Genomic DNA, 13,390 nt, shown 5'->3' with positions numbered 1-13,390 from the left:
TTTGACTTATGTACTTGTTCCTAGGTTCTAAAAATTGTTAACAGGAACTATCTTTATACAGAATATAACTTGTTCAAATAGCTCAATTGCTAAACTGGAAGTTCATCTATGTTGACTCATTCTGAAGACCACAACTATTTTTACATGGTGATACTGAAGACATCATTTCTTGCTTCTAAGTTAAAATAAAGAAAAACTTTTATTTCTATTTGTATTGTACATGTCCTTGTGAGATCTTATTGAGAGACTTCTCTAAAAAAACGATAACATTTCTTTATCAGTAAAGATAGTTCAGCTAGTAGAATGCTGGCTCGAAACAATCTGAGTTGGATCCACCACACCATATACGCTCTGTGAACCACCTCAGGGATGTTCCCTGAGCTTAGAGGCAAGAGTCAGCCCTGAGCACACTGTGACCCAAAGACCAAAACAGCACACTACTCCTTGTCTTACCTGTATATTTAATGCTTTTATCTGTATTTTATTCCTCCTCAAAGAAACCCTAAACAATCAGCTTTTCCAGACATCACTTCTTATTTTCAGGAACCAAAGTTAAACTGTAATAAAAGCAACAAGAGTACATTACTCAAGAAAATAACTTTGAAAAACTCAGAATCAAGTAACAGATCAAAGGAGACCTCTTCATTGCTGTCATTTTCCATGGAATTATCTTCTTAAGTCCAAATTCAATATATATCTATTATATTTGATACACCCATTGCAAGCTTATATATAAAATACTTAACTTTAGAAATCATTGGCCACTATATTGCTGTCTGGAAAAACAGATTGAAACCATTCATAAAATCTTGCCTATTATAGAAGATAAGTCCAGATGGATGGCATAGGAGATAGTCATAGACCCGATGTTAACAATGTATTAATTTTATTGTGAGTAGGTTGGCTGAAAAAGTGAAAGGATTCAAAGGGTGGGGGGAGGCATATGGGCATATGGGAACATCAGAGAATCTCTCACAATAGTGAATAGTGTATTGCTGAAAGATGATTGCTTAGCTATTTCCAATAATCTTTGCCAGAAAGTATTAAATGAAATACATTGTGGCTATTTGAGCTCATGAAATGGGGCAAGAGAAGAGCAGAGGCTACAGTATTTTGGCAAACATCCAACAAAGAAATTGATGAAAAGTAGCTTCTTGCCTGCTATGCCAGCTCTTATAGCAGAAAAATATGAAAGAGATACTAATGAGGAGACCAGCAGCTGTCAGACTTGGGAACAAGTTGGCACATGATAAAAACAGTTACTGCCACTATTAGAGACTTGAAATTGTTTTTTCAGCAGCATAAAGAGAACTGAAAATGACGCAACATCGTAAGCATTCAGATACAGTTAATACTGAGAACTATAAACATTATAACATGACTTTAACAAAATACATTTTATTACATAAAATTTTTAGTTTGCCTAATTTCTAAGTTAATTTATATATTGAAACATAATTAATTCACCAAAGTGTACTTAGAGAAAATCTTAATTAACTCTGAGTTCTTCAAATTTATCAACTGCATATATACTCATTGTATTGAGTAATCTATCAATGAAAAGATGGATGGCAACAAACTATTAAAGTTAACCTAGAACATATCATAGAATATTTAACATCAATATCTCATATGCATGATTAAAATCTATTAACAAATCAAATAAAGTCTTGAACATATCTATGAGAAGTTGACACAGTGATTACTTCAGCAAGATGCCTGAATAAGTAAAGATTTATTTTGTTTTCATTGTGCAAATAATAAAAATCTTGAGATTTCAAAAACCTGATGTATTTTATTTTTGAGCGAGTATTTCACTTCTATGAATAGGCTGGTTTATTTTCACATTAATCATAAGCATTTATATGTTATACATTAATATTTGTATCCTATGGGGGGTACTTTTTCTATCAGCACAAGATCAACTTTACCTTACTAATGCTATTACTTTTTCTTTTAAATCTAAATAGAAGAAATGGATTGAAATCACTGTCATTAAAATTCATACATATAGAGTATAGAATTTTGGAAAACTGTTTCTTGTGTCACAATGATTTACCGTGTTTACTGTACATTTTGTGACTATGCATTAAATATAATGTTCTTAAAAATAATGCTGAAATTTATCATTCAATCAAATATTGCTTGTTTGTCACTGTCCCGCGGTGACCTGGTGTCTGATGCGATTGGGGGCAATAGACGTTCCCACGGATTGCAGACAGATCACCAGTAAACAACCACCATACAACCTTTAGTGGAAATTAAACAGGCTTAATGTAGGGAAAAAGGAAGCACTAGAGAATGTGGGGGGCATTGATAGTATGGGAAACAATGCAGGGGAAGTGTAGCACAAAGTAGAAGTTTAACACAAGCAAAGGGAGTTGTATCTGAGTATAATAGAAGGGGTGGCAGGTAACTCAGTTAACATACCCTCCTAGCAAGGAAGAAGATTAGAGCTATAGCCAAGCCTACCTGCTCATAATAGACGAGCAATGATTAACTACAATAACTACAAATTATGGGGAGGAGGCGCCCCTTTTTGTACTGTCTTTTGCCATCTCTGGAGTAATGTCTCTGAAGCCCTCTTACCTCAAGGAGAATACCCTGGATGTTTAATCAACAGGCTGGCATTGTCCAGATGGCTCGGAAGGCGTGCCACTGGGGGATCCAATAATGCTTACATAACAAAACAATTTGTTTTATGCAACAAAACGAATCAACAGTGAAATATATATATATATATATTTCACTAAAAATACTACTAATTGGATAAGGTCACTCATCTGTGATGTACAGGGAAACAGAACAAAGGTATTAAAAATATGAAACAATTTAAAGATCTGGGTACTGGAGAGCATACTGAGAACACTATATTTGGGGGAATAGTTGGACTGGAGGTGACACAGGGGAATGGGTGCCGTGTCTTAGGCACTTTAGTGGGTTATAGTGAGGTAACTACATATCTCATACCAACACCTTAAATGTGAACACAATTATAAACATACTACTTTCACTACATCTTGTTTTTGTTTCAGCACTGTGCAATTGCTTTGTGATTTCTTTTGAATAAAAAGTTTTGTTTTTCATTTGTTTTTCAAAAAGAATTTGCTCTAAACTCTCCTAAATCTGTTAATGCCAAGTTTGACATTATATGTTACATAAGAGCCAATATAAAAGTACTTAAATTGATCTTTATCTGAGTTCATTGCACATCGGATGCTGTCAGATTAATCTTTATTTTCTCAATGATAACATAAGAAAATATTTCCTGTTGTATTTTCTCACAGAAGGCTGCTATGGGCATAAATGTTTTAAGAACAATAAATATGACAGATTTTATTAGCTTTGTTAGGAGCCCATAAAATTTAGGGAGTAGTCTCAGCAAACCACATAATAATTCTCAATGACAGACTAATTGTAATATTATATCCCATGGAGATAGAACCCTAAGTCATAAAATCAATTTCTTTCTATCTCATACAGAATTTCAAATTGAAAAATGAATGACCAAGATGGTGGGTTGGCTTTGTCTTTATGTCTCTCTACACCTTCCAAAACTTTCCTTCTTTGAGGATACTAATATTAAGACTATAGATAGTTTATTTCAACTCAACTTTCCTAGGTTTAATACGTTCTCATTAGATACTGATGAAAAGAAAATGAAATAATAGTAATATAAACTACCATAAGAAGAATGTAAAACTCAATGAAGACACCATTTATATATTTCACTATTTTCTTCAAACCTAAAATTATAAATATATATACATATATGTATATGACTAAAAAAAGAACATGTTTTTTTAAAAAATCACGTGTTTGTATTCAATTATATTTAGATACTTAGAATGAAGATATTCATATATTTAAAACTATGTCTTTATGCTGTTTTGTTTTTATCAATAAAAATATGCCATAATATATATCATATAATTTATTTTTATTTCTGGCCCGTGTAGACACATATTTCTTTATTCTCTAATATTTATTCAAGTTTAGGTATCATCTGGCACTTATTTATGATATGATATTGTAAAAATATGCACTAAGAAAATACAAAATTTTCTAAGTTATGGGAATTTTATATATAGCAAGGTGTCTAGGGTTCTATTACTATATTGCATATTTGAAAGTTGATTAGAAAGTATCTCTTAAAAGTCTTCAAAAAAAATTCAGGGACTAATAAGACAGGGTAGACCATATACTTTACATGTGGAAGTGAACATTTGAATTTGGTACCCCACCACCACAGACAGTGACCATGTGCCACACCTGATGTGTTCCATAAAATAATAATTTTATTATTATGTCTGTAATGTGGTCATCTAGACTTGATGAACATCTGAAATAAGGAAAATACTGGATTATTGTATTGTGTAACTAAAATTAATGCAATTTCATGTCAATTATACATGACTAGTCAAAGAGCAAATGTATTATATAGACCTTATCTTATAAATCTATTGATTTTTGATAAGCATTGTTTGTTGTGCTATTCAGTAAATGCCAATCAGATGAAGATGCCTTATACTGCTACAGATTTTTTAAAATATTGTATTGTTAAAGGATAAGTTTTTCTCTTACAGATATATTATTTTTTTAGAGAACTCAATTTCTAACTCAGATTTGTTTCAACTGCTTTAAAGTTCTTTTAAAAATTAAGGAAACCAGACTTATTTATAATATTGCTCTTTTGTGTATAATGTGCTATTTTTCTCTATTCTTTGAAGACTTCTTTTTATTTTTGCATTTTACCGGTTGTGACAGGTCTGTTTCTTGTTTATTTCCTTGGCATTTAAAAAACTACATTTTAACAATTGCAATTTGATGGCCTTTATCATATTAGGTAAAAAAAAAAACTGTCTCAAATTTTGATTTACTTGCTTTCTTGTAGTCAATTTTAGATATTTAGAACACTAGGTATTGTTAAACTAGCTATTAGTGTTCTACTTATTAATACATCTCTTTTCAAGTTCTTGACAGTATCATTTCTATAAATATATCTCAAAATCAACCTTTTTTTGCATTCTTTTATTTTACTACTGAATTTCCCAATTAATTTTCTTTCTCATGTCACATACCAGTTTTTCTTTTATTTGTAAATTTTTATTTGGACATTGTAATGTTGATATTATCACAATAAAGTTAATAATAGAATTTCATGCATTCAGTTTTCCAACATCCCACCGACCAGCAGAATGTCATCGCCTCTCCACCGCTGTCCCCAAGTCCCCTGCCACTCCTCCCTCTCAAAACCTAACTGGAAGGTTCTGTTGTTTAACTTACAAGTTCTGTTGGCATTGGAAACTTCTTGATCTTTTATGTTTATTTTATACACATGAGAGATCAGTCATTATCTTTTCCTATCCTCCTGACTTTATTCAGCACAATACCCTGTATTTCCATCCATGCAGCAGTTAATTGAATGATTTCATCTTTTCCTATAGTTAAATAGAATTCCTTTCTGTACACATGCCAAGGTATTTTTTTTAATCCACTCATCCATTCTTTGGCACTGGTTGTTATTTCTAGATCTTAGCTATTATTGCAGTAATAGCAATAAACACAGGAGCACACTCTTGTTTTGATGTAATGTTTCAGAGTACTAGAGCAGATACCAAGAAGGATATGGAACCCAATATGGAATCTCACTTCTAAAGTTTTTGAGGAGTTTCCATAATATTGCCCATTTCCAGCAACAGTGGGTTAGGGTTCCTTTTCCTCACATACACATGAGTGCTGGTTCTTTCTAATTTGTTGTTTTTGTTGTTGATGTGTGCAATTCCCATGAGTGTGAGTAGATATGTGACTAAGTAATTTGCATTTCACTGATTAAAAGTGATAAAGAACTTTTTTTATGTGATCGTGTAATTTCTTTTCTTTTTTAAAAAAATTTTATTGAATCACCATGAGATAGTTACACGCTTTCATGTTTGGGTTACAATCTCACAATGATCAAACACCCATCCCTCCACCAGTGCACATTCCCCACCACCAATATACCGGGTATACCCCCCCTTTTCTTACCCTCCCCCTGCCTCCATGGCAGACAACATTCCCCATACTCTCTCTCTACTTTTTTGGAATTATAGTTTGCAACACAGATACTGAGAGGTCATCATGTTTGGTCCATTATCTACTTTCAGCATGCATCTCTCATCCCATCTGGTTCCTCCAGCTGTCATTTCCTTAATGATTCCTTCTCTATTTCATCTGCTTTCTCCCCTCCGTTCATGAAGCAGCCTTCCAGTTATGGGGCAATCTCTCTCGCCCTTGTATCTACTGTCCTTGGGAGTCAGTCTCATGTGATGTTATTCTATGCTCCACAAATGGGTGCAGTCCTTCTATGTCTGTCCCTCTCTTTCTGACTCATTTCACTTAGCATGATACTCTCCATATCTATCCATTTGTAAGCAAATCTACCTCTTATTCATCCTTATGTGGTGTCTGTGGAAATGTCTGTTTTTCTCTTCTCCCCAAATTTCAATGGAGTTGTTGTTGCTATTGTTTCCTTTTTTCAGTTTTGTGAGTGTTTCCTATACCTTAGATGTCAACTGTTTGTCAGATGTGTGATGAGAGAATATTTCCACCAAGAATCTGGGTTTTCGTTTTTTTTTCTACTCTTTTTTTGCACTGCAGAAGCATCTTAATTTGACATAATTCTATTTGTTTATATTTTTTCTTTTGTGTGCTAGGCAGTGACACTGAATTATTGAGGACTCTAGATTTAATATGTAAAGTGCTTCCTATATTTCTCTGTATTCTAATATTAAGATATTTAATCAATTTTGACTTAATTCACATATGTATAATGTGTAGGTGGTGGTAGCTGACTTATTTATTTTTTCCCTTGCATATGACAAATTGCTTTCCAAAACCATTACTTACTTTTTCTCTACTTCATACAAGCTCTGTGTTCATATATCTGAGAATTTATCTCTGGCAATTATTTCAGTATAATACAGTTTTGATTACTATTGCTTCATAGTATAACTTCAAATTGAAGGAAGAAAAACCCTCAGTAGATGTTATTTTCATCATTATCATGATCATCATCATCATCATTATCATCATCATTATCTTCCGTTGATCATCGAATTTCTAAAGCAGTCTCAATAATGTCTCCATTCGTCCTAGACCTGAGATTTTAGAAGCCTCGTCCTTCCCAACAATGCAGCATTGGAGGCTCTTTCAGGGTCAGGGGAATGAGATCCAGCTTGTTACTGGTTCTGGCATATTAATACACCATGGAGACCTTACGAGGCTTTTGCCAGGTTTTTTGCCAGGTTCTCCCAGAGAGAGAAGTAGGCTATAAGATATCTCTTATTTTCATATAAGTTATTTTCATATAAGGGTAAAATCAAATACTTCAGTGATTTAATTTAAATCAAATGCAAGTTGTTAAATTCAGTAAATGTAAGCAAACTTTAAATCCTTGAATGTATATATTATTTATTTGTTATTTCTACATACCAGTTTCTAGTGTGATTCTAGGTGGGTTTTTTTTCTTTTTTGTTTGTTTGCCTTTGGTGGATCAGAACAGTCCTACATATTATTTTACTTAGTCAGCTTCACGCATGAGCAGAGTCCCACAGAACCTACATAATGCGGAACTTTGTGATCTTGGACTCTGAGCTCAATGGGACCCAGGGGCAGAGATCCTCTGCCTGCTTCCCCAATCTCTGGTGACCCAGGGGTCACATCCATAAGCCACCTCCTGCCAGCACAGATAATCTCCTCATCGACCAACCTGCAAATCTCATGGCTGCTCCTCCAGAAGGGAGCATAAAATGAGGTCCCCATAACCCTGCCACTGGAATCCGCACCAGGGGTGCACCAGAGGAGGGCAGGTGAGAGCCCTCCTTGCCCCAAAGGGCCCACCCCTGGCAGCCGACCTCTACTACCTCACAGCTTTCCACATGCTCGGACCGAACCTCACACATGAGCGAACATATTGCTGGACACATCATCATAAAGGGAAATATATATTTATATGTATATACACATATATATATATACATATGTACATATATGCCTCTCGGAGAGCCCGGCAAGCTACCAAGAGTATCTTGCCCACACAGAAGAGCCTGGCAAGCTCCTCGTGCTGTATTCAGTATGCCAAATGCAGTAACAATAACAGGTTTCATTCCCCTGACCCTGAAAAGAGCCTTCAATAGTTGGGAAAAACGAGTTAGGAAAGGCTCCTAAGAACTCAGAGCTGGGACGAATGGAGATGTAATTGGTGCCTGCTCAGTGGGATGACAGTGATACAGTGATACAGTGAATCAGCATATTTGATTATTTTTTAAATTATCATTAAATATTGAAAGTAACACTGCTGAGTTTCAGGATTCTGCTTTCTATTGATTTGTTTATGTTTATGCAGGTGGTAAAGTTACTAAAATTTTGTCTTGAAAATTTGAAGGTTTGATTACATTCTTTGTTAGGGAAGACTCTAAAAAACACAAGATTTCCTGCAAGTGCCTCTACTGAGATGTAACTCAAGCATCAAATTCTTTTTCCATCCTATTAGTCAGAAACTATCTCCCTACTCAGTCTTTCAGTCTGCCAGACTAAAGAAAGTATTTTAGACATATCAACACTTACAATACTATCAATCATTTTTTGGTGGATATATCATTTGAATACAAACTCATCACCAACCTGCCTGTTTTTCTGAACCCAAGTTTTAAAGTCCCCTCCCCAGTACACCCCTGACCAAAGGAAGCTCTGTTCTGTTGATAAAATCTTTAGTTCTGATGACTTCAGCCATTTGTTGTTCCCCTGTGTTTCTTTTTTTAATCTCATGTTTTGGGATATATTGCTCTTATTATTTTTTATTGTGGAGCTGATGACAACTACACATACATGAATATATTTTGTATTGTGTAGCTGGTGACCACTACACATAGAGACGTATCTCCTGAGATTTGACAAAATTGCAAAAAAAATAATAATGTATTTCTTCAAACTACATATTTTTACAGCTATACAGTTTTAAAATGATATTATAAATAATCTGGTACTAATACCAGAGATTTATACATCAAGATTTATATAAAATAGCTAAATCTTCAAATGTATATTTTAGTAAGAGTGAAGAGTTAAGGAAAATTCTTTATAAATTTTTTATTTTAGTGAATAACCATGTGGAAAATTACAATGCTTTCAGGTTTAAGTCTCAGTTATAAAATGCTAAAACAATCATCCCTTCACCAGTGCCCATATTCCACCACGAATAAAAAAAAAAACAAAACGAAACACCAAAAACTCAGTACACCTCCCATCCCGACCCCCCCCCGCCCCCGAACTAATAAATTTCAGTTTACTTTCTCTTTACTTTAGTTGCATTCAATATTTCAACAAAAAACTCACTATTATTGTTAGGAGTTCCCCACTAGAGTCAGACCTGTTGTGAAGAGATAGGAGGTCGCACAGCCGCTATCACAAATTTCTGTATTTTAGCAACTAAGTCCAGGGAAATTTCTTCCAGATATTGGATCATTGCAAGTTTGTAACTCTCATCTGCGGTCCTCTTAATATGGTGGCTGCCACGCCCTTCACCCCGGGCAAGGAAAAAGGCAAGAGAGAGAAATACCTTTCCCCTCCTGGGCAGGCATGGGGTCTCGGCTTAGTTCTCAGTCTGGAGGCATTCTGCAAGGAGTTGCCCATACCAAAAGTAGTTTAGCTGGCTTCTGGAGTCATGCTCGTGCAGCTGCGGAGAGGCCATACACGTGCGGCCCCCAGGATCACATCTCTGCAGCGAGTGGGGCCAGTGCCGCCCACTTTCAGTTAAGAAAAATTTAAGGGAATGACCTAAATAGGCCAATAGAAGTACAAACTTGAATTTTATCCTAAGAAATGGAGTATTGATTTTATATTAGAAAATATCTGCTATAGATACTGCTTGAGTTTCTGCAGTAATAAGTAAAGGATTATAATAAAATATCTATGAATATAAAAAGCACCTGATCAAATATATAACATCCAAATAAAAATAAAATATCCATCTGTTATTTCAAATCATACTGTATCAAATCCCTTAGGATAGAAGTAAACAAATCCTTCTTAATCTAATAGGGAGCATTCATAAATCAATGAGTAAATGCTAGATTCAATGCCAAGTGCTGAGGAGCGTTTTCTGCCTTTTAAAGAAGCTCCTTTAATATTTTTTGCAATACCAGTTTCAAGTAAGCTATTGCCTGTCCGTGAAGTTCTGTATAATTCCTTCATATATAAATACTAATCTAATCGGATAGTGGATTCTTGGTGAGTTGTTCATTTCACTTAGTTTTTGTACTGTCACCCTGTATTTTGTTCTGGAGAGTAGAGTCTCATTTAAAAGATCTGCTGTGACTCTTTGTATGTGAACTGCCCTTTGTACATAAGTTCCTTTTTTGATTTTACTGCATTCAATAGCCTGTCTTTGAATTTTGTCATTCTGAGCATAGTGTGTCTTGGGATCTTATTTTCACTGGAGCCCTGTGAATCACAGGGCCTGTATTCCTCAACTCTGGGCAATTCATATCTATGATTCTGCTTTGTTTTGTTTTACAGCCACTCCCAGTGGTGCTCAGAGCTTACTCCTGGATCTGTGCTAAGGGATTACTGCTAATGGGTGTCCCGGACCATATAGAGTGCTGGGGATGAAACCTGGGTCACTGTCACTGTCGCTGTCATCCTGTTGCTCATCGATTTGCTTGAGTGGGTACCAGAAACCTCGGTAGGCAAGGCAATATCCTGCCCACTGAACTATCCCTTGAGAGAGACCCAGTTATTTAACTATTGCTTCTTTGACTAATTTATCTTCCTGTCCTCAGGTACTCTGATAATTCTTATATTGGACTGAAGCGATAGCACAGTGGGTAGAGCATTTGCCTTGCACATGGCTGACCCGGGTTTGATTCCTCTGTCCCTCTCAGAGAGCCTGGCAAGCTACTGACAGTATACCGCCTGCATGGCATAACCTGGCAAGCTACTCATGGTATATTCGATATGCCAAAAACAGTAACAAGTCTCACAATGGAGACATTACTGGTGCCCACTCGAGCAAATCGATGAACAAGGGGACGACAGTGCAGTGCAGTGCTATAATGCCACCATGCCTTAAATATCCAATTTTTGATACATCTAAAATTTTAACTACTCTGAGTGTCCAAAACTATGTACTTTGGGGGCCAGAGAAAAGTACAGTGTGTAGGGCATTGCCTTTCATGCAGCTGACCCAGGTTTAATCCCAGCATCCCATCCCATGTGGACCCATAAATGTCACCAGGAGTGATTACTAAATGCGGAGCCAGGAATAACCTCTGAACACTGCCAGTTGTGGCCTAATTACAACCCCTAACCCCAATAAAAATATGTCTTGTGAAACCTTAGGGTTTTGATTAAATATGGACAGTAACTTTCTGCTTGAATCCTAAATTTCAGATTCACATTAACTGGGGACTATTTTCATAGAAATACACTGAAATCCTATCAGGTTATTTGTGGAGAGTGAATAAGCTGAAGTTTCTTTCTGATTTGACTAGCACACTAGCACTTTCTTACAATCGATTTCTTCTACCACTAAACATTTTTATTATTGTCCTCGAACTGTTCTTTGCAATATAATTTATTTTATGATTTCTAAAGCTAAAATTCAGATTTTTTTAACAGTGCAGTTTACAGCCAGAGAGTAAGTACGTTGGTTATAGTATTTTTTCACATATGTCGGCCCTGATCTAACCTCAAGTACTACATACGACCTACCCAAGCACCTCTAACCCCCTAATTCTAGCGTCTGAAGTAGCCCCTGAGCACCTCCAGGTATGTAAAAAAATAAACTACAATTAACGTGCATTATTTGTCATTTACTTATTTATTATATTTTTAAACTCAAATTTTTATCAATTTGACATTTGGACTTCTTCATGTAATAGGTAACATAAATTAAAAATCATATTTGAAGAAAATCAACAAAATGGGCATAGCTGTAGTCATCTAATTACTTTGGTTAATATGGCAAATATAAATAGCCCAAGTCACTGTCAATTCTTCTTAAAAATTAGATAAAATAACCAATTGATAGAAATAAATTGTGTTAGTTTTCAGGGGCCACATCCACTGGTACCCCAGGGATCATGCAGTTTTGGGTGATTTAACTCAAGATATCTAATCTCACACTTTGAGCCACATTCCTGGCCCTCCATTAATATTTTACTTTTTCTCAGTTTCAAATTTTATAACCTGAGATTTAAAGTATTAGTTATAAAAAGGAAATACCTATATTTTTCCACTTACAGAGTATTTCTTATATCCTATAGTTCTGTATGTTCACAGCCTGTTCAAAATTATGTTAGGAGAAGTTGGTGACTAACAGTAAGAAATGAAACAAAACTGAAAAGGTTGGTTGCAACAAGAGTAATAAGCAAGCAATATTAATAATTAGGTTTATAATGCATTTGTTTTCAAAAACAGAAATTGGGGTTCATACAATTTCTCATTCAAAATGTACAGTTAAAGGGAAGTTAACACTGGTGGTGGTATTTGGTATTGGAATATTATGTCTAAAATTCGATCATCAGTAACTGTAAATCACAGTTCTGTAATTAAATTTAAAAAAGAAGTGTACAGGTAAAAGTACTTTTTCCTTTTATTCAAAAGGAAGTGAATTGTTGATGATATTTATATTTATCATGTCCCTGATATTTTTGCTTTTTATTTTATTTTATTCTGCTTTTCAGGGAGAGCCACACCTTGCAGTTCTCAGGAATAACTCCTGGCTCTCTACTCAAAGCCAGATGGGGTGCCAACGACTAAATTCAGGTTGGCTATGTACAAGTCAAGCATAATACCCGGTAAACTATCTCTCAAGCACCTCAGCAAATATGTTGTCAAATAACAACACTTTCCTCTTGCAGGTTCTGAAAAAAAGGAAGGTGGAAAACAGTAAAGACACATTTGTTAGTTTACTACTCCAAGTAAACTTAGAAGTCAAGTAACATAGACTGTTTTTTTTTAGGTTGTAAGATGACTATGAAGCACTAGATCTTTGACGTCTTAGATCTTTTCCAAAGAGTAAAAGTTAAATTATTGTCATTTTGAATGAACATTTTTATAATAATGAACTTATGGTTCATTTGAACATATTTTGCATTAGGTATATCATAATTAGACAATTGATTCTATGAGAACTTGGTCAGAGAAACTTTTTTATCAAATGCATATTGAATCTGGAATAAAATTGCAGTCTGAGAATGTTGAGAGAATTATTAAAGAATGATATTTTGTCACTAAGAATATCATCTGGGGGCTGGAGTGATAGCACAGCGGGTAGGGCGTTTGCCTTGCACGCGGCCGACCCAGGTTCAAATCCCAGCATCCCATATGGTCCCCTGAGCGCCGCCAG

This window comes from Sorex araneus, chromosome 10 (genome assembly GCF_027595985.1).
Source record: "Sorex araneus isolate mSorAra2 chromosome 10, mSorAra2.pri, whole genome shotgun sequence".
Taxonomy (NCBI): domain Eukaryota; kingdom Metazoa; phylum Chordata; class Mammalia; order Eulipotyphla; family Soricidae; genus Sorex; species Sorex araneus.
Note: the sequence above shows the minus strand (reverse complement) of the source record.